The sequence below is a fragment of the Lissotriton helveticus genome, chromosome 2_1, assembly GCF_964261635.1.
Source record: "Lissotriton helveticus chromosome 2_1, aLisHel1.1, whole genome shotgun sequence".
Taxonomy (NCBI): Eukaryota; Metazoa; Chordata; class Amphibia; order Caudata; family Salamandridae; genus Lissotriton; species Lissotriton helveticus.
Window position 1 is genome coordinate 1,494,469,398 of NC_136059.1, and position 20,021 is coordinate 1,494,489,418.

The window sequence follows — 20,021 nt, forward strand, 5'->3', positions numbered from 1 at the left end:
ATCTCATTGTTGTTATCTTTCTTTAAAGATAAAGACAACATCAACATGAGCGATAATCTGCAATCAGTTGATTTTGACCTCATCATTGAACTTGTAATTGAAACATCAGTGGATGTTGATCCCTTGGATGATTTAAATCCTGAGGATGAAGAAGAACGTGATGAGGATGCAGATTTGTCCGAATTATATGACATAGGGTGGGAAGCTGACCTGCTTGATCCTATGGAACTATAAACATTTATTTTTTAAATTTATAATAAATAAAAAGTAAAAATGTAAACCGTTTAATTTAAAAATAAAGACACCTTCAAAAACAGGTTATGTGTAGTGTCTTCAATAAAATATTAAAATATGCTCATAAAATTAGATCAGATTCACATATAAGATAGCACCGGTAACATGAATATAAATTCCATTTCTTTTCTGCTATTTCTGTATTCTAAAATTGCCATGCACTAAAAAATCTTATATGTAAAAATGTAAAGTAGTGTTTTAAGTTTTTGATTACTGTTATTGATGTACTGTTGGGTAATAGTGGTTAATAACATTTTTTAATATATTTTACCACAGATTCAACTGCAGATCATTTCAACATTTCACCATGCCAACGAAAGAAAGACTGAGAAAGGCTGCAAAACGTCAAAGACAGCAGGTGATTGAAAAAAAGCAGCAGTCCTCTAACAAAAAGATTTGTCAAGTCAACAAGAAAGCACCGGGTAAGAGTACAAAAACATTCATAAGAAATATTTGCAGTAAAAAAAATATTACTACAGAAAATGTTTCAGTCCAGAAAAAGAGAAGCAATTCAAATGGAAAGGAAAGGCCAATCAAAAATGTTACTGCTAGAGCAAGAGATAACTCTGTGCATGATAGTAGAAGGAAACAACAGTTTAGGGACATTCGTAAACGAATGTTCCGCAACAGGATAATTGGCAATTTGTTAAAAAATATTAAGAAAGGTCAACAGAAAGTGGTTTTTTATAAGAGAAAAAAGATAGTTGAGAAAGTTATTGATCAGGCATTTGAAATTAAACGTAAGGTATTTATTTTGATAATCAATAGAATTAGGAAGCTAAACAAGGCAATTTATGATTTCAAAAGAAATAGTAGATGGAAGAGAATAGTTAATCGTAGTAATTTTTGTGAAGTTTTTTCTGGAGAATGGATGCATAGTTCAAGCTGTGAGGCATTTTTTAATGAGGAGAGTTATTTCCAGGATAATGATTTGGTGCATGCAGTTGACACCAGTGGTCGTGCTTATGAAGTGAAAGATGGTTGTCCAGTTGAAAAAGAAAAACTTGTGACAACAGAGGCAGAAGAGGTGTTAGGTAATGAGGTTTTAGGAAGACGTGCTAAGGGTCCTGTGTACACCTGGAAGTGTAGTAGTATTTGCAGTGTGCGACAGGATTCCATCAATTTGCTTTGTGATTTTGTACGGTCATTTAATAAGAAAAGTTTGAAGCAGAAAATAAGGTTGTTGCAAGAATTAGATCCTTGCAGAGTGAGAGAAGTGACAGGTTTGCATGGTCATTCACTGGCTTGTCTTTCCAGGAGAGTATGCCAGAGTGTTTTTCATCATTTCAGGATGCTAGCAGTGCATCATAATAAAGTGAGGAAATTAGTTAGAATGTTGTATTATGCTAAGAGTCCAGCAATTATGCTTAAAAAATTATGTGCTGCTCTTTTGCATGGTTCTGAAATAGATGTGAAGAATATATGTGAAGAAATTGAGTTTTGTTACTTTGGAAGTAAAGAGGAGAATGTTGAAATTGACCAAGAAGAAGCGGGTAATGTGGAAGATAGTGTACAGGTTTCCAGTACAGATAATTTCCAGAGGGAAATTGCCACGTTTCAGGTCAAATCAAGTGAGAGGCCAAATTTCACTTGTGTGTGTTGTCGACGCACTTATTATAAGAATCAGACTAAGTTAGTGGATTTATATGCAAAAAGTGAAAGGGAAAATAATAGTGAATGGAAGGATTTCGCAACATACTTGATGGCAGAAAATTGTTTTGATTTGGGATTGGATCAACGTGTGTGTACTTATTGTTGTTGCAAATTAAATCAAAACCAGATGCCTGCTAGAGCAGTTCATAATAATCTGGAATTGGTTGAGATTCCTTCTGAATTGAAGGATTTAAATACTTATGAATCTATTTTGATTCAAAGTATCCATCCCTTTCAGGCTATTGTAAGAATGGAGCCAAAGACAGGGAAATTGCCTCCATCAGATTTACAGAGAGGATTAAAGGGAAGAGTTGTTTATTTGCCTCTAGATTTGAAGAAAAACATTAACACAATTGGAGTAGAAAAAGTGGACGAGGAACCTCTGGTTATCTTAGTTAATGGGGTTCCGACAAAGAATAAGAAAATATGGCAAGATTTAGTAGATGTTAGGAAAGTTAAAAAGGCAACATTGTATTTGAAAAAAAAAAATACTATAAGAATGTATATGTTGCAGAAGAGGAAGTGAGTGAGGAAGAGGATAGCGATCTGTGTGCTGGTCAAATTGAGAAAGTAGAAACTTCTACTAGTGAAGAAATATATGAACATTATAGTGTTCATCCTTTGCATTCCAAGGAAGTCATGGGGAATGCTATTGAGTTGTTTCAAATGAAACAAGCCAAAGGGAGTCCCATTAGTGTTTGGGAGGAAAGTTTGGAAGCTCGGTGTTTCCCACAGCTTTTTCCAACAGGTCAGGGAGGAAGATATGATGAGCGACCTCATCAAATTCCTGCTTCTGAATACCGGACTTTGCGATTGTATGCAGGAGATGCTAGGTTTCGACAATGCATTCCTTATTTGTTTCATCTCCTGTTTGAAAGCGATCTCTCTGGACTGTCATATGCAGTGAACCACATCTTGAAAAGTGGTATACACATGCAAAACATCTCGGCAAGTGACTTTATGGATAAAGTCAATGTCCAAGACAGTATTTTGGATTCTCACCTGATTAATCTCATGGCGTGTCAGCATGGTACTAATGAGTACTGGTACCGTCGTCATGGTGATTTAAAATATATGCTGAGGAACTTAGGTACTCCCACATGGTTCCTCACTCTGAGCTGTGCCGAGTATGGCTGGGAAGACTTACTTGAATTTCTACGAGAGGCAAATGCTAACGTAGAAAACATCGAATTCAAGACACCCGGAGAACTGTGCTCTTTGGATCCAGTCAATGTATGTAGGTACTTCAATCATAGATTTGAAGCTATGATGTCTTTCATCATGAATAAGAAGAATCCACCTCTTGGAGAGGTGTTGGATTTCTTCTGGAGAAAGGAGTACCAAGCAAGAGGTGCTCCTCATATACATATGTTGCTGTGGATCAAGGATGCACCTAAATTTGGAACGGATCCAGAAGACTCAGTGATGAGTTTTATACAACAGTATTCTACGTGTGCTGTTCCAAACGCAAAGGAGAAGAAAAGCCTAAGAGAAAAAGTTCTGCGTTTCCAAAGCCATCGATGTGGAAAGTACTGTCGTCGTAAATTCCGAAACAAGGACAAGTTCTACACCAAATGTTGTTTCGGTTTTCCACGACCGGTGATTTCTAAAGGAAGAGTAAACAGTTTGATGTCTTCGCTGCGACATAATGTGATGAAGAAATCACCTAAAAACACATACAATTTGAAGAGGAACGAAGAGTCCAAGTACATCAACGACTACAACCCGGTGATTTTGTCCATGTGGAATGCTAACATGGATATACAGTTTGTGGCTGATAACTGTATGGCTGTGGCTCGGTATGTGACGTCTTACATCACCAAAAAAGAGAAGACAGAATTGAAGGATATGTGGGAGGACATTTCCCACGAAAAGAGCCTCAGCAAGAAGTTGTACAGTTTCAGTCTGAAGATATTGTCGCATCGAGAAATCGGAGCGTACGAATGTTCTGACCGGTTGTCTTCAGCAAGTCTCTATGCCAAGTCCAGGAGTATCATTTGGGCGAGTCTTGGTCTTGCTGCAACGCGTAATCGAGTTCTCAAACCTGTGCGGGAAATTGAGTATTTGGCGGAAAAGGAGCCAAACAGTACCGACATTTTGAAGACCAGCATGTTGGATACATATTATCCAAATCGAAGCATTCACCTCGAGAATGTTTGTCTGTATGAGGTTCTTCAAAATTACATATTCAAGAGGAACATCAAAGAAGATACTGAGAAAGGAGTGTATGCTGTAATAGGAAGTGAGGGATGTCTGGTCAAGCAAAGAAAATGCCACTTGGTAAACCATCGAAAATTGAGTGGCGAATCTCCTGAAAAAAAGAGTTTTTCTATTTAGCACTTTTGCAACTTTTCAAGCCTTGGCGTGCAGAAGAGGAACTGCTTGGAGATTTTCTCTGTTACGAAGACTCTTTCAATGCCGCCAAGGAGACCATAGAATGTCCTGCTTTTCCCAAATATGTACAAATGTTGAATGCGGAAATTGAGCAGGAAGCAATGATTGCAGCCGAGATTGCCAGAGACAGTTCTCAGGACAGTCAGAGTTCTGCTTCATTGAGTCAGGATCCACTAGGAGGACCTGTTATCGAAAATGAAGCTGCCACTGCTATGAATGAAGTGGAAAGAGCCATGGCACATGCTCAGGAGGATGCGGTTAACTTAGAAGAGTTGGAAAGACAACTCAACGTTGAGCAGAGGAAAATATATGACGAAGTTACCATGCAAATTGATCATGGATTAAGTCATGACAAGAAAGAGTGCTCATGTACGTCGTTGAAGCCTGTCCGACTGTACGTGAGTGGAGAAGCGGGAACTGGAAAAAGTTTCCTCATTAAAGCAATTTCATGCTATTTGCAGGAAAGGACAGAGTCATCGCTGTCTTGTGTTGTCACCGCTCCAACTGGACTGGCAGCACATAACATTAAAGGGATTACTTTACATCGTTCACTGATGCTGCCAGTGGAGCATGACAACAAATTACAATATCACAAGCTATCTGGAGATGCTTGTTTTGAAGTTTCAAGAATCTTGAGGAAAATGAAACTTCTTATCATTGACGAAGTAAGCATGGTTTCCAATGTCATGCTTGCCTTTGTGCATTTGAGAATGCAAGAAGTTCTCAAAACAGAGTATGATGTGTTATTTGGTGGCAAACACATCATTGTTTTCGGAGATCTTCTGCAGCTGACACCAGTGAAAGGGCAACCTGTGTTCAAAATGCTCACGCATGAAGATACCAGGAAGTGCCTAGGCAGCATTGGCAACGTCAATATATGGTTAAACTTCAATTATGCTGAACTGCATGAAAATATGCGTCAGGCGAAGGATGAAGTTTACAAGACTATTCTACAAGATGTTAGAATTGGAAAAGTGACCGAGCATGGGAAAGAAGCTTTACATGCACGATTACTGTCAAATTTATATCCAGAACAAGATGTTGTGCCTGAGAATATTTTTCAGAAAATTACTGAGAAGAAATCTGGAATATGTTTGATGCCAACTCTTGCAGAATGTGCCAAATTCAACAACAAAATGTTGCATTTAGAAAAGCAAGAGATTGTGAAACTGGAAGCTATTGACAGAGTAGAGCATATGGGATCAACAATTATTTTGTCTGAGAATCTGAAAACAAAATTGGATTCATTAGAGAAGAGTATATCTAAAACTGCAGGTTTTGAAAAGACTCTGAATGTGTGCTTGAACTGCCATTTAATTTTAAGAAGGAATTTACATGTTGAAAGAGGTCTGGTAAATGGATCAATGGGTAATGTTGTTGATTTTGTAAAATACAGAAATAGAGATGGAATTGAATTTTTAAAAATTAAATTTGATGGCATTGAGGAAGTACAGCTAATTGGTCGTTGCTCTGCTAGATTTTTGCTTGTAAAAGACTTATATGTTCGCCGTAAGCAGTTTCCTGTTTGCTTGGCATATGCGGTGACAATCCATAAATCGCAAGGTTTAAGTGTAGACAGTGCATTGGTGAATATTGGCAGTTCTGTGTTCAAGGAGGGTATGGCATATGTGGCATTGTCCCGAGTTAGAACTTTATCGGGATTGTACTTGATTGAGTGTGATGTCACAAGCATTTGTGCGGATCTAGATTGTGTTAAGGAATACAATAGGTTAAGAAGAGAGTATGCGCCACATTTGCCTCAATATCCTTTGTTTGAGAAACGTGTGGTAGGCCGGAAACGAAGAAATGTAACCAATACTGGGGAGGTTGTAGCAAAAAGACGAAAAGTCGATGAACCTGAAATTATAAGCAGAAACAAAAAGAATTCTGTTGAAGATGTTGTTGGTTTTCAATTTGAAAACAGTTCTGGTGTCAACTGCTATGCTAATGTAGTGATTAATGTTTTGTTTTCTCTAGAAAATGTAAAAGAAGAGATTGTGGTCAATTCTGATCAAAGATTTTGCAGTTTGTTAAATTCTGTGTTAGAGAAATGTAGCACTGATAGAACAAACATAGAAAGTGTGTCTGAAATTCGAAATCTGTTAGACAGATGTTCAGGCCAAACACAATTCTCTCAAAATATTCAGCAAGATTGTCAGGAGTTTTTAATGTATATGCTTGATGTATTGCATGCTGAAGGTGTAGATGTAGATCAGCTGTTTGGGCTTTCTTATCAATGGCAGCATGACTGCGAGAACTGTATGGTATCAAGTACTACTAGTGTAGACTCAGAAAGATTTATATATTTAACTTTGCCAGACAGTAAATCAGTCTCCTTTAATAAGCTAGTAAAAGCAGCTGATCACAACATGGAGTGTAGCCAATGTAAATCTGAAATGATGTCCACATTATTTATACGAACATATGGCCAGTATGTCATTTTAATGTTCCAACGATGTAGGCCTGATGGAACAAAATTGACAACTTTAATTAAAAATTTTGTGGCTTCACAGTTGTCAATATCAGGAAGGACTTTTGTAACTGCAGCAATTATATATCATGACGGTCCTTCAATAACATCAGGACATTACACAGCTTATTTAAAGTCTAGAAATGGCTGGTCATTTTGCAATGATTCTGTTTTAGTTTTCAAAAAAAAATTGCCGTATGACCTTAAAAACTCTTACCTGGTGTTTTTAAAACCAAAATTTTAGGGAAAGAATCTCGGGATGTGCTCTGTGGAATTTCAAGAAGTTCTAATGGCTCCTACACGATTTGGCCTTGAGGATAAGTGTAGTTCAGAGACATAACTTCTAACCATAAGACTGGACGTCATGGAGAAATAAGTGCACTTTGAATGAGTTCAGAAAAACTATTTCTTTTTATAAGCTAATTGAAGCAGCCAATCAAAACATAGAGTAGAGGGAATGTAAGTCTGCAATGCTGTCTACTGTTTTACATTGCTTTGTGATTAAAAGTGATGTAGAGAATTAAATAATTGTAGTAGTCATAGAGGTAGTGTAAGTCTGCTTCATAGTAAGCAGTATCAGTGTCATAGGAAATGTAGAACATGACTGAGCAAGAAGGGGAAGATATTACTATTCCAGGATTGTGAAAATGATCTTCAACATTTTAATTCTGAAAGTTGCAGAAATGCCAAATGACGGGATTGGCTTACAAGAAATCCAAGAGTTATAAATGGCTCTGACAAGATTTGGCTTTGTGGAAACTTGTGGTAGAGAGCAAGAAGTCATTTATTGCATGTAACATGTTTTTAAAAACGAAGGAGGTTTTCTTTCAGAAAGTGGCGGGCTGAAAGTAATAACAGCACAACAGAGTGTAAGCTGTTCATAGGACATCCTTTGACGTCATGGAAAGTAAGTTAACTTTAAGGAGTTCTGAATTCTGATTTGCTATGTTGTATGGGTTTTTTAAACACAATCATTTTGATTGTGTTTTTTTTTCCCCGCTGTTATATGATGAATACCTTCAAGTCACTGTTTTTAGTGAATTTTGATACATTCTGAGAACAGCAAAAATAAACCATTTAACATGTATAATTAATTCTGTACTGTTTGCATTTATGATGTATATGTAGAACTGTGTAGGAGGCATGGAGAAGGTGAGGCTTCTGTAAGTGTCAAAGTTGTTGCATGCAGTGCTGCACTTCTGCGTACTCTTTCATATGCTGGACTACATCTGCACAATGAGATACCTAAGCAAAGGAAACACAAGTGATGTGATTGTGAAATGAGAAAAAGAAATTGCACGTATTTCAATTACATCACCTGTGTTTCCTATCATTACGAATCACATTGTGCAGATCAAGTTTAGGTCTGTCCAGGGAAACAGAGGAGGTTTGGCCTTTGTTCAAGAGTGCAGTGGACATGACTCACTTCATTGGTAGACCTTCACATGTATTATGTCCTCTATTCTCTTCAACAACTCGAAATTTCATCTGCAACCCTGAGTAGGCCTCATCTCAAACAAACCTCTGGATAGGACACATCTTATTGGCATCCTGAAGCAATCATTTAAAATGTTAGTGTCTTGCGACACTTTTCTGAGACAACAGCAATGCAAAAGATGCACCATGTTTTAAGATAGGCCTCACTTCATCTGCATCAAGATACTGTTAGTTTAAAATGTATATCTTTAGGACTGTGTAGGGGGCCTGGAGAAGCATAAGCTTCTGTAAGTGTCAAAGTTGTTGAAAAACTGTTTGTCCTTCAATCTTTTCCCTTGTCTTTTGTAATTTTTAAATACATGTTTTAATATTTTTCAAATGTTTGTTCTCTCTTTCACAGATTGAAAGTATAAAAACAAAAAGTGAGTAATTTAACGACAATTATAAGGTAAATGTTTTGTACTCTTTTCGTTACATTTCTATCACATTTAACTTCTATTAGTTCCACTGCTTCATTTCTTTAACCCTCAGTTTCCTGCCTTTGCTACTTCCCTCATTCCTTTCTCTATTACCTACTTACTCAACTCCTTCCACTCTTTTTCTCAGTCCCTCTCTTCTCATAGTTCCTCACTCTTGTTCACTCACTCCGTCTCTATTACTCTTAGTGTCTTTGACTGATCACTCTATCACTATTTGTTCATAATGCTTTCTCTGTGTAGTTGAAGCACACTAAGGGACACATTTCTGCCAATAAAAGCTGCAAAACTTGTATTGCCTATGTTGATGATATGGCTCTATGTTACTTACATTTCTTTGCTGTTTCAATTAATCTTTTTCTGTTATTTTTTGTTTTCTGTTTTCTATTTTTTCTCTCTGTTATTCCCCATGTTTTAATCTTATTTTGAACATTCACTCACATTCTCCAAGAAACTCTTCTTTGTTAATGTTATACTCTCTTTTTTTTTCTCTCACTTTCTTATCTATTTTGTTTTTCACAATTATACCCTCTTCCGTCTTTTCTTCGGTAAATAGATCTATTAAACAGTATCTCTTCTTTACTCCCTATAGCTGTCTTTCTTTTAACATCACTCTCTGTTTACTTTCCTTATACTTACTCTTTTTTTTTATTTTTTATTTTTTGGTTAGCTCCCGGTCCGCGTACCGGGAAGCTAACCGGGAAGCGAACCAAAAGTAATAGAGCTTGCCAGAGTGCTAAACATTCTAGCAATTTTTTTTGAAAGGGGAGGTAGTTCTGAAAAGAACTTTTTTTTTATATATTTTTGTTGTTTTATATATATATATTTTTTTTTTATTTATTTATTTTTTTGTATTTTTTGAACGATTTTATATTTTTTTTGGTTTTTTTGGGGGGGAAACAACAAAAAACAGGCATTGAAAGGGCTCAACAGGAGCAAAAAAAAATTTCTGGGGGCGGTTAGGGCAATTATGATGTTCATAAGCCAGGTTGATAGCATTTATACTCATATTACCACATGCTATCAACGCACCACAGTGCATACAAGTATGTTTCATGTGGCCAAAATTCTCTTGTATGTTTGGCACAGTTTCCCGTGCCTCTGCTGGTGTCAATGATATTGACGATCTTGATCTGGCCACAGGAGTTGATGTTGGATTTTCTTCCAAATCCCGTATTTCCGCCCGGCTGTAATTAAGTGGATGCTTCCTGGTCATGTGCCTATGCATGGTATAGTTCCCATAACTATACTTCTTATCAGTCCCTCTTGATAATTTATCTTTGCAGATGAGGCAGGTGACATACCTCGCATTCACTTTTTTTTGGCCTGGAGGGATTGAATAAAACTGCCAGATGAAACTGGCTTTCCTATGGGAAACCCGGGGCACCTCTTCCAAGAACTGTGGTTCTTCTCTCTCCTCTTCCTCCATTTCTTCCTCTTCCTCCTCTGTGTTGGTCATGACCTGGGGAGGTGGTCCTCTCTTCCCATGAGGAGGTGGAGGTGGTGGTGGGGGTGCACCAGCTGAAGCAACTACTGAAGCCATTTCTGAAGTATTAATAAAGGTCTTCCTCTCACAATGATGAAAGTCAGAGTGAGGAAAGAAGGAGGGGTTTTCATCATTTGGGAAAAACAATAGTTCTCAACCAATGAAAAGTGTTATTTTTAGGTCACCTGACCTAGCCTTACATGATTATGAAACCAAAAGTGAAATGAACCAATGAAAAGTGTTATTAACAAGTCACATGACCTGTTATGCTTACGTTACGCGCTCCGGTCCGCGCCACGGATAGCTTCCGGGTTGCTGCGCTTCGCGCCTCGGTCCGCGCCCCGGGGCACTTCCGGGTGCGCTAACGCGGTACGTCATAAGACGCATTACGCGGCAACGCGATACGTCGCGCTTTCGCAATGCGCCGCGGATCGCTTCCGGGGAGCTGCGTTTCGCACCTCGGTCCGCGCCCCGGGGCACTTCCGGGTGCGCTAACGCGGTACGTCATAAGACGCATTACGCGGCAACGCGATACGTCGCGCTTTCGCTACGCGTCACGATGTTGATTTCTAAAGCGGCAGTTGCGCAAACGGAACATTTACCGGTTCGCGGACTGGGTCGCGGCATCAAGATGAGCTAACGGGAAGCTTCCCGGTTCGCGGACCGGGAGCGAAACAAAAAAAATATTTTAAAAAAATTATTAATAAACATATAAAATATATTTTTGGATTTAAAGAATACATTTTACAGCTATAGATATTAGCTTTTAAAAAACCAATGAAATTCACTGAAAAAACCATAGGTTATAGACCATATATAGTTAGGAATTAGCATTTACAAAACCTTGAAAATTCACTGAAAAAACCATAGGTTATAGACCATATATAGTTAGGAATTAGCATTTAAAAAACCTTATTTTACTCAAACAAAACCATTGAAATTCCATATATAGTTAGTTGTACTAACTATATATCGCGCACCCGCAATCCACTGCTGATCATGTCACATATTACATCATTCATGACATGGTCAGTGACATCACTGATGACATCACTGATGACATCTCAAATGACATCACTTATGACATCACTGATGACATCTCAAATGACATCACTGATGACATCACTGATGACATCACTGATGACATCTCAAATGACATCACTGATGACATCACTGATGACATCTCAAATGACATCACTGATGCCATCACTGATGACATCATTCATATGATAATACGATGAACCTCTTCAGACTCTAATATAACCTTAGATACACTCAGTGTAAACAGACACTCACAGACTGTCACTCATCCATGGAGTTACTCACACACCTAGTGAGTCATGCAAAGAATCAATCACACCTCCATTTCCTCAACTATACAGTTATACACACCTTACTTATTCAAACATATACTAACACATATTTACTCTCTTTTACAATGCCTGATACAAGTTTACAATGATCAATTCAGCCACTCACACATTCACTGGCTCTTATGCACAGTTATTTATATATGTCAACTGTCACATGTACTGTGTTTTACATATGTACTTACTTTGACATGTAGCACTGAGATATCCATTCACTCACCAATGCACTCAGTCAACCGCCCATACAGGTGTTTCTACATGCACTTTTGAACCCATACATCTAGTGAATCAACTGCTCACACATCTATGCACAGAGTCATACACCTCCCAGCCACCCACACACACACACTCAGTCTCCCATACAAATACTTGGGCAACCAATCAATAACCCATATACTTACTCATATAGCTACTGATCAACACATGCAGCAGTTTACAGAACAACAGACATAATGATGCACAAATTAAGACAGTTTAGTCACTAACCCATGCACTCAGTGACACACATTTAATTACTCACTCATACAGTCAGTCATGCACCTACTAATTCCTTCATTCAGACACTTATACATCCACTCATTCTTCAATATGTAACACATATTTTAACTTTACAGAAACATACAGTCACTGGATGTTGTCATCAGTGATGTCATCAGTGATGTCATTTGAGATGTCATCAGTGATGTCATCAGTGATGTCATTTGAGATGTCATCAGTGATGTCATCAGTGATGTCACTGACCATGTCATGAATGATGTAATATGTGACATGATCAGCAGTGGATTGCGGGTGCGCGATATATAGTTAGTACAACTAACTATATATGGAATTTCAATGGTTTTGTGTGAGTAAAATAAGGTTTTTTAAATGCTAATCCCTAACTATATATGGTCTATAACCTATGGTTTTTTCAGTGAATATATATATATATATATATATATATATATATATATATATATATATATATCTACATACACACAGGAAAACTAAACAGCCACTTCCCTTACAAAGAAGTACAAAGTTTGCATGTCTGCAGCCTTTCTTATTTTTCACCTTATTCATCTTCTGCTCAATCAACACATCATCCACACATACACACACCTACTTGCTCCCTTTCTTGGCCCGGGTTATCAATCATTCTTCTTTAATTCAAATTCAAAGTGCAGGCCCTTTATCAACGCTTTTTATTATAACAACTAACCGCGGCGAAGGCACTATGAAATTTGCACACTTGCTCCCTTTCTTGGCTGCCCTTATCAATTATTACTCAACCCACAACATGCGACTTAGGTTACCTCAGGTAAGGTGGATAACAAGAGCACTCTTTCGTTACAGTCTTACGCCAGTCCAAAACAAGCACTAAATAAAGACACCTGCAACTTTCAAAAGTTTATTTCTAACACCGTAATCTCATGCCCAGTACCTTAGATAATACAAGCAAACATATTATCAGAAACAAAGTTGTCAGCATTGTTACTATTCCATAAAATACAAAGGTAGAAAGCATCCTATTATACAAAAGGGAAACAGATTTAAAATATACCTACATTTCACCCTCCCTACTTCGCAGGTTAGTTTATAAGTACAGAAGATCTCATACGACTACATAGGCAGACGCATACCTCTGTTACTCAGCCGCAGTGGATCACATTGAGTTCTACACAAACTGTCAAGATACGAATATTCTCCAACTGTGTGTAATCATGCCTGCACAGTGCATTACTAAACGCACCAGTATCAGAGATGCCACAGCTGCATATGTCTTATGGCTCGAACGTGAGAAGATCATTCCGAATAACACACACAGTATCCAAGATAACCTTCATGTTTCATGCTCTCACTATACACACTAAAGTAGCGAGGCAGTCTACAAATGTACTATATCAAATTATTCTCATTTGAAGCAAAATACTCACCCTTCTCTAAACAATATTGCAACTGCGTGTTGTGTGCAAAGCAGAGCAGGAAAACAAAAATGGCGTTTAAGCTTCTAATAAACCCATGCTAACCTAACACGGTGTAAGTGCAAGGCTCAGCCCACGACACCTTTCCTTGACAAAAGCACATAATTTAAACGTGGCCAAATTACGAACGCAGAGTCCAAGCCTAAAAAGCAGAGTCAAGTTCAATTTTGCAAAAAAAAATATTCGATCTTTGATAAAAAGCAGTAACTAAATAATAAAGAATAGGTATAAAAATCAAAGAGTCTTAATCCAACAGCCTATAAGCACAGTATGTAGCAACAGCCTCCAAGAAGAAGTCCTCGTTCTCATCTGAAAACATTTGAGCCATCCAATTCAGTAGTGGGAATGAACATACATGTTCCTCAACGACCAGAGCCTCTATCACCATCGGAGGAAAACTCGGGTCATCTTCAATGTAACTGCGTGCCAAGAAGTCATGCGCCGCTGCAAAAACATTTCAACGTCCCATTATTCCATGTATCACTGCTAAGGCCATAATCCCGCTGCCAGAACACAGCAAATCATGAACTACTAAGGGGCTCATCAGCTGGTCATAATCCGCGTTGGGAGACACCGTACTGCAGAGACACAAATCCAGGGCCCAGTCGAAATCGCAGCTCAGGCAATGAAAGACAGGTTGAACGCATGTGAAAAAGGAGAATCTAAACGATAATCCATAAACTGCGCTCAACGTAGCCAGAGGCAGCGCTCCGTAATAACTAAGCATTCGGTTGCGGATCAAAACAACAGTGACATATTCTCTTCTGCTGCAAGATGTGCATCCATATTTAAGTAAACAAATGAATACAAGTACACCGGCAACTAATGTGAGCATTAAGGACATTCCACCAAAGATGCTGGAAAAAATTGAATGAAAAAACGCCGACAAGACAGAGTTTCTACAGAAGTCTCAAGGCTATTGCTTATAATTTTAAAAAAGTAAGCTAACCCCCTACTCGAGGATGCATTAAAGATAGTCTAAATTAACTCACTAAAATTCCGGGGCACATCTGTATTTAATAAAGCATGCACTTCTGTGCGGGTGTTTGCTACATGAAGGACAAATGTTTCTCTAGCAGATGTAAGAGCGACCTCTTTTTGAGACAATATCGCTCTTATATGGCTCATTTGGTTGACTCTGCTTTCAAGGTCGGAAACGACGGCCAGATAGAAACATCCAGCTTCCCATGCAGAGGAGTAAACACAACTTTTTTATAGCAACATCGCACAACAATCTGAATTATTTCAAAGTAAATAACTTCCGTTTGCCAGTAAACTGAAGGTTGTTATGATAGCAGGTTTCGGAGTGCCTATCAAAACTCAGGCCAAATTAGCCGCATCTTGATTACAAGAGCCATGCAATTGTAGGTGTTCACAAAGTAAGGAGTGATCTGGTGCTATTGAGCAATCCTCGCCATTCTGACAAACTTCTTTTCCCTCCCTCAAGCACCTATATATAAATGGTAATAACCAACCTTCATGGAGATAAGCACTCCCTAAAGATCCATATCTGCCTGTAGCATAGTATTTCATACAAACCTCAAACTTAAACAGGCTAAAAAGTAACGTTATGATACCGTGGATAAGCCACAGAGCTGAATCTGATTTCCAATGAGTGACCACTTCTAACCATTCCCATAGCGCGCCTTGTGCTCTGATTTGACAGTGAGAGAGTGATCGCACCATAGTTTGTCTGCTAATCATTCTCAGCATACACTACGAGTACGCTTCGAGGTTACGTGTCGCATCAAAGCTTACGTATGACGTCACGTACTGCACCCGGTAGGCAAAAGACGCAAATGTTTTTAATTGTTTAAAAACATATATTTATGTATTTAATGAACATACTAATAGAATACATTATGTAGGATACTTATGAAAATAGTTTTTTTAAACTTTCAACAATCGTATATTACTCTTAAAAGCAATTACACAAATGGCGCTGGAACGTCATATGAACCCACATCGTAAGCGTACGCAAAGCCATGAGACTTTAAAAGAAGAGATGCCATTGGTTCATATCACTTCCTATTCCAACTGTTGAAAGTTCCATCCCATTTTAATCATTCTACTTTCACTTTCTAAGAAGAAGCATCTCTTCTGAGAATATTGTCAAATAGAAGGAAAATGACCATAATAACCACAAGGACACAGAGATAAGAATATGAGGATTTAATGTCCCATTGCTAGACTCGCGGCAACTCCCGTGCCCGCCTACGTTCCCAGAATGCAGTGGCCGCACGCTCTGGTAAACTAGAGCGCGTCGCCACACAAATGTGTAAGGAGCTACAAAGGGACCCCATCCCCCGGGACTCAAAAAATAACATTTGGGACCGTGTGGGGAACCCCAATACCCCCCACGGTCCCAGCCAGCTCCCCGCGTCATTCGAAAGCCGGCATTGCTTTGTCAGAGAGACCAGTTTATATGCTCCTCTCTCTAACAAAAAGCAATCTGCTTTCCTATTTAAAAAAGACAGCATATTAACTTGCTCTCTCTTTCGAATAGGAAAGCGGTTTGCTGTACTAAAGTGGGAGCCGCGATGCTCCCGCCCTACCATAGCAAAAAGCAGTGTCCCGGGGGTAGGTACCCCGGGACACTGCAGAAGCCGGCCCTGGGAGGTGTCGGACCCTAAGGCCATCAAGAGCTCCAGGAGGGAGTCCGCGCGACCCCCTCCCAACATTCAAAAACCCCAAAAGATGGTGGTCCCCGCGGCTGGGGGGTCTGTGCCGTCACAGACCCCCCAATTTTAAATATTACAGCCCCAGGAAGGTGGCGGTCCCCGGAGCATGTGGGGGGGCAGTGAACCCCCTGCATACTTCAAAATAAAATCCCGGGGGTGGCGTTCCCCGGGGCTCGGGTGACCTTTCAACCCCCCATTATACAAAAAAATTGCCCCTGGGATTTAGCCTCCCCCCCCCCCCCGGGAGATAATTAAGAATAAAACGGACTTCTAGGTTTTGTTTTTACTTTTCCACCAGCGGATTTAAAAAAAAAATTACAATTTTTTTTTGTGGGGCCTAAAGATCCATGTGCGACCCACTCAGCAGGCCTAGAGGGTCAACATTTTTCTACCCTGCCCCCTTTCCTTATTTTTCAACTTTCTTTTACTGTGTTCTTGTGACTCGCTGCTACCGAGGCACAAGATGGCCGCCAACACTTCCAGGTTTCGAGTGTTGACAGACAGTTGACAGCCAATCTGCATACAGCTCGCGCTCGTAATTGAACGGATCTCCGTCCGCGTGTAGAACTCTGGCTCTAGATATCGCTATGATTTTACTTGTAATTTTCTCAGAAACTACTGAATGGATATACACCATTTAACAAAAAGCACAATCTGCTAACCGAATTTTACCTCTCTGCCAAATTTGGTGTAATTCCGTTCAGCCGTTCGGGCTGTAGCCCTGGCTAAAGGTTCCTGTGGAAAATTGCATGGGGAAAACACGTTTTGCGACCCCCTTTTTTCTCGGCCCCCACTTGACGAATCACCCCCAAACTTTCAGGGAAGGAGCGTAACCGAGCAGGCCATTTTCTTGGAGAAATTCGCGAAGATTCGTCCACTGGCTGCAAAGTTATTCCAAATAGAATGTTCTGGATTTCCTATGGAAAGTAGGTCCCAACTATAACTACCTACTGGCAACATATATATATATATATATATATATATGCCACAAAAACAGGAACCAATTCGAAGGAGACCGCAGAAAGTGTAAATTCAGCTTTATTCTGCAATGTGACAACTGCCAGCAAAAAGTCTTTTCAAAAAGGCAACCCTCACAGTATATTTCAGCCGGACGCGTTTCGAGATGCAGAATCTCTTCCTCAGCGGCTTTGATCATTAGCACGTGTGCAGGCGCTGAGACGACACACCTTCTTATCTCAATCCCAAGCCTGGTAGGTGGGGCCTTCAATAAGGCCTTCTGGGACTCGTAGTGTTCGCAAATATTACCTCAGTGGGTGCGCTTGCTGTTCATGCACATTAGATCTGCAATGTTCGTGAGCCCTTCAGGTAGACTCTTGCTCCGCTTTGTGATGCCACATGAGCTGCGGGATAGCGCTTCCCTGTAAAGCGCCAATTCCTAACTCTCTCCTCCTATATATATTCTTTTCGCAATTCCCCAATCACCTCCACATTCGGTTTTCAAGGAAAGCAGGTAGGTCCAGGCACAATTAACTTTTATTGTGCACTCTCCAAACAAAGACGACGCGTTTTGGCGTGAAGCCTTTATCAAGTGGCCATCATTTTGACACAGTGTGTATTTAAGTCCTTCCTTTACACAATAAACATAGAAAACATACGATCGCTTTCACCCATATGAATCCAACCGTACACATTACAATTTCATATCATTGCACGGTATCATTTTAAACTGATTGAAGAAGAATATAATTCATCACACTGTTTAGCACAATTCATTTACTCAATGTGCGTTGAATAATAAAGTTTTCCAATGCGTGTCAGTAGCAGCTAGGACTTCTGGGCAATGTAGTTTCCGTGGCGGAAACTCTTATCCGGAAAATTTTAATAAAACCACTCGGCACATCATCCCTATAGTAAAATAGCACCAGTGGGATATGTCACTTCAACATAATACATCACATTATTGACATGTTAGGAGGATCACAAGGTACGCATTAACGTACACTAATCAATTTATAGATTTAAGCTATAAGGAGTTATTGGTAAGGGCTCCTAATTGATATAATCATAGTAAGCTCATAGCTTGTGCAAGACATTGCCGAATGGTATCTATTAAACAATAATGAAAAAATATAGCAGAATTCCGCTAATTTGTTGCCACGTTAATGATTTACATACAACATCAGGAGCTCCCTTGCCCGCCTAGATAGAGACATGTGCTTGCGCTTCTTATTTGGTGGCCCTTTGCTATGCAAGTGCATACCGTATCGTGATATGTGAACGGGTGAAGGAAATAAAGTGCAAGGGTGCCTATTTATTCATTCCAGTAATGAAAATGTGCAGAAATAATAGTGGAAAAGGAAAGGAAATGATAATTGTATCCCCCGTCCGGGGGTACACCAGGTTTACAATAGAGTAATGCATCAGGATATTTCTGTGGGAAAAGCCTGCCCTTCTATGTCTCCACAATTGTGGAAGTAAACATTTCCATGTACGGATTATATATCCTGCATACTCCTTACAAATCATTTCCCCAGTGTGTTACTAAAAGGGTATGTGATTAAAAACCTATTCCAGCAGATTTGCTGAATCCTCACATCTCACACTTCCAGATAGTCATACTGAATTGTCCCTTCTTCATGTTCCAATTAGTGAGGACATTTCCTTCCCACAATTCAGGCCCCTCAGGATTTTGTTTTCTATGTCTATGATATGTTTAGACTCAAGAACTCTTAGACGTGTCTCACGATCACCACCCCGTATGTGTTTGGGGACCCTGTCAATTCAGCAAAACATTAGACTCGAATTGTACTATTATGTTTTTCGGCATAGTGTCAAGCCATAGGATAGTTGTAATCCTTATTAGTAATGGCGCGGAGGTGTTGTAAGATTCGTACCTTCAGCTGATGTTTCGAGCTGCCTACATATTGGAGGCCACAAGGACACTCCAAAAGGTAGACAGCAAATTCACTGTTGCAGTTGATCAGTTGCTTGATCGATTTTTTCTTTCCCGTCCCTACTGTGTATTCTTTACAGTTCTTTCCATTTCGGTCAGCTTTGCAGCTCCCACAGGTGGTGAAACCAGTGGGTACTAATTTGTCCTTCAGGGACCTTGCTCTGCGATACGTAATCTGGGGTTTAACTCCCACATGGGCCCCAATAATTGGGTCTGCCACCAGCAGATTTCAATGTGATTTCATTATTTTCTCGAGTGTTTGTGATCCTCTACTGAAATTGGTAATCATGCGTGGGATGTGTGGTGTGTTCCTAGTGGACAGTTGCTCTTTTTTAGCAGCGCTTGTAGATAATTTGAACAGAGCCTCCTCATGTGTAATTGTCCCTACTTTTTGTTGGGCCCTAGTTAGTATTTTGGATGGATAGCCTTGTTGTTGGAAACGTCCAATCATGGTTCCCTTTTCCCTCTCATAATCTGTGTCTGTGCAGCAAATACGGCAAGCTCTTAGGAGCTTGCCGTACGGGATGCTATTCTTCAGCGGTACTGGATGTTGACTCTCTGAATGTAATATTGCATTACCCGCTGTGGACTTACGAACAGGCGAGTTGTAATGGCATTCTGTTGATTTCTACAGCTATATCTAGGAACTCACAGTAGGTCTCGCTCATGGTGTAAGTGAATTTTAAATTCAAATTATTGGTTCCTAGATGCTCAATGTATTCCTTCGCTAATGTCTTGGGGCCGTTCCAGATTAGGAACAAATTGTCAATGTATCTGACCCACATAACGATGTGGTCAGTATACATTTCCGATTTGTGTGACCACACTTGTTGTTCCTCCCACCAGCCTAGGAACAGGTTCGCTAGGCTGGGGGCAAAACAA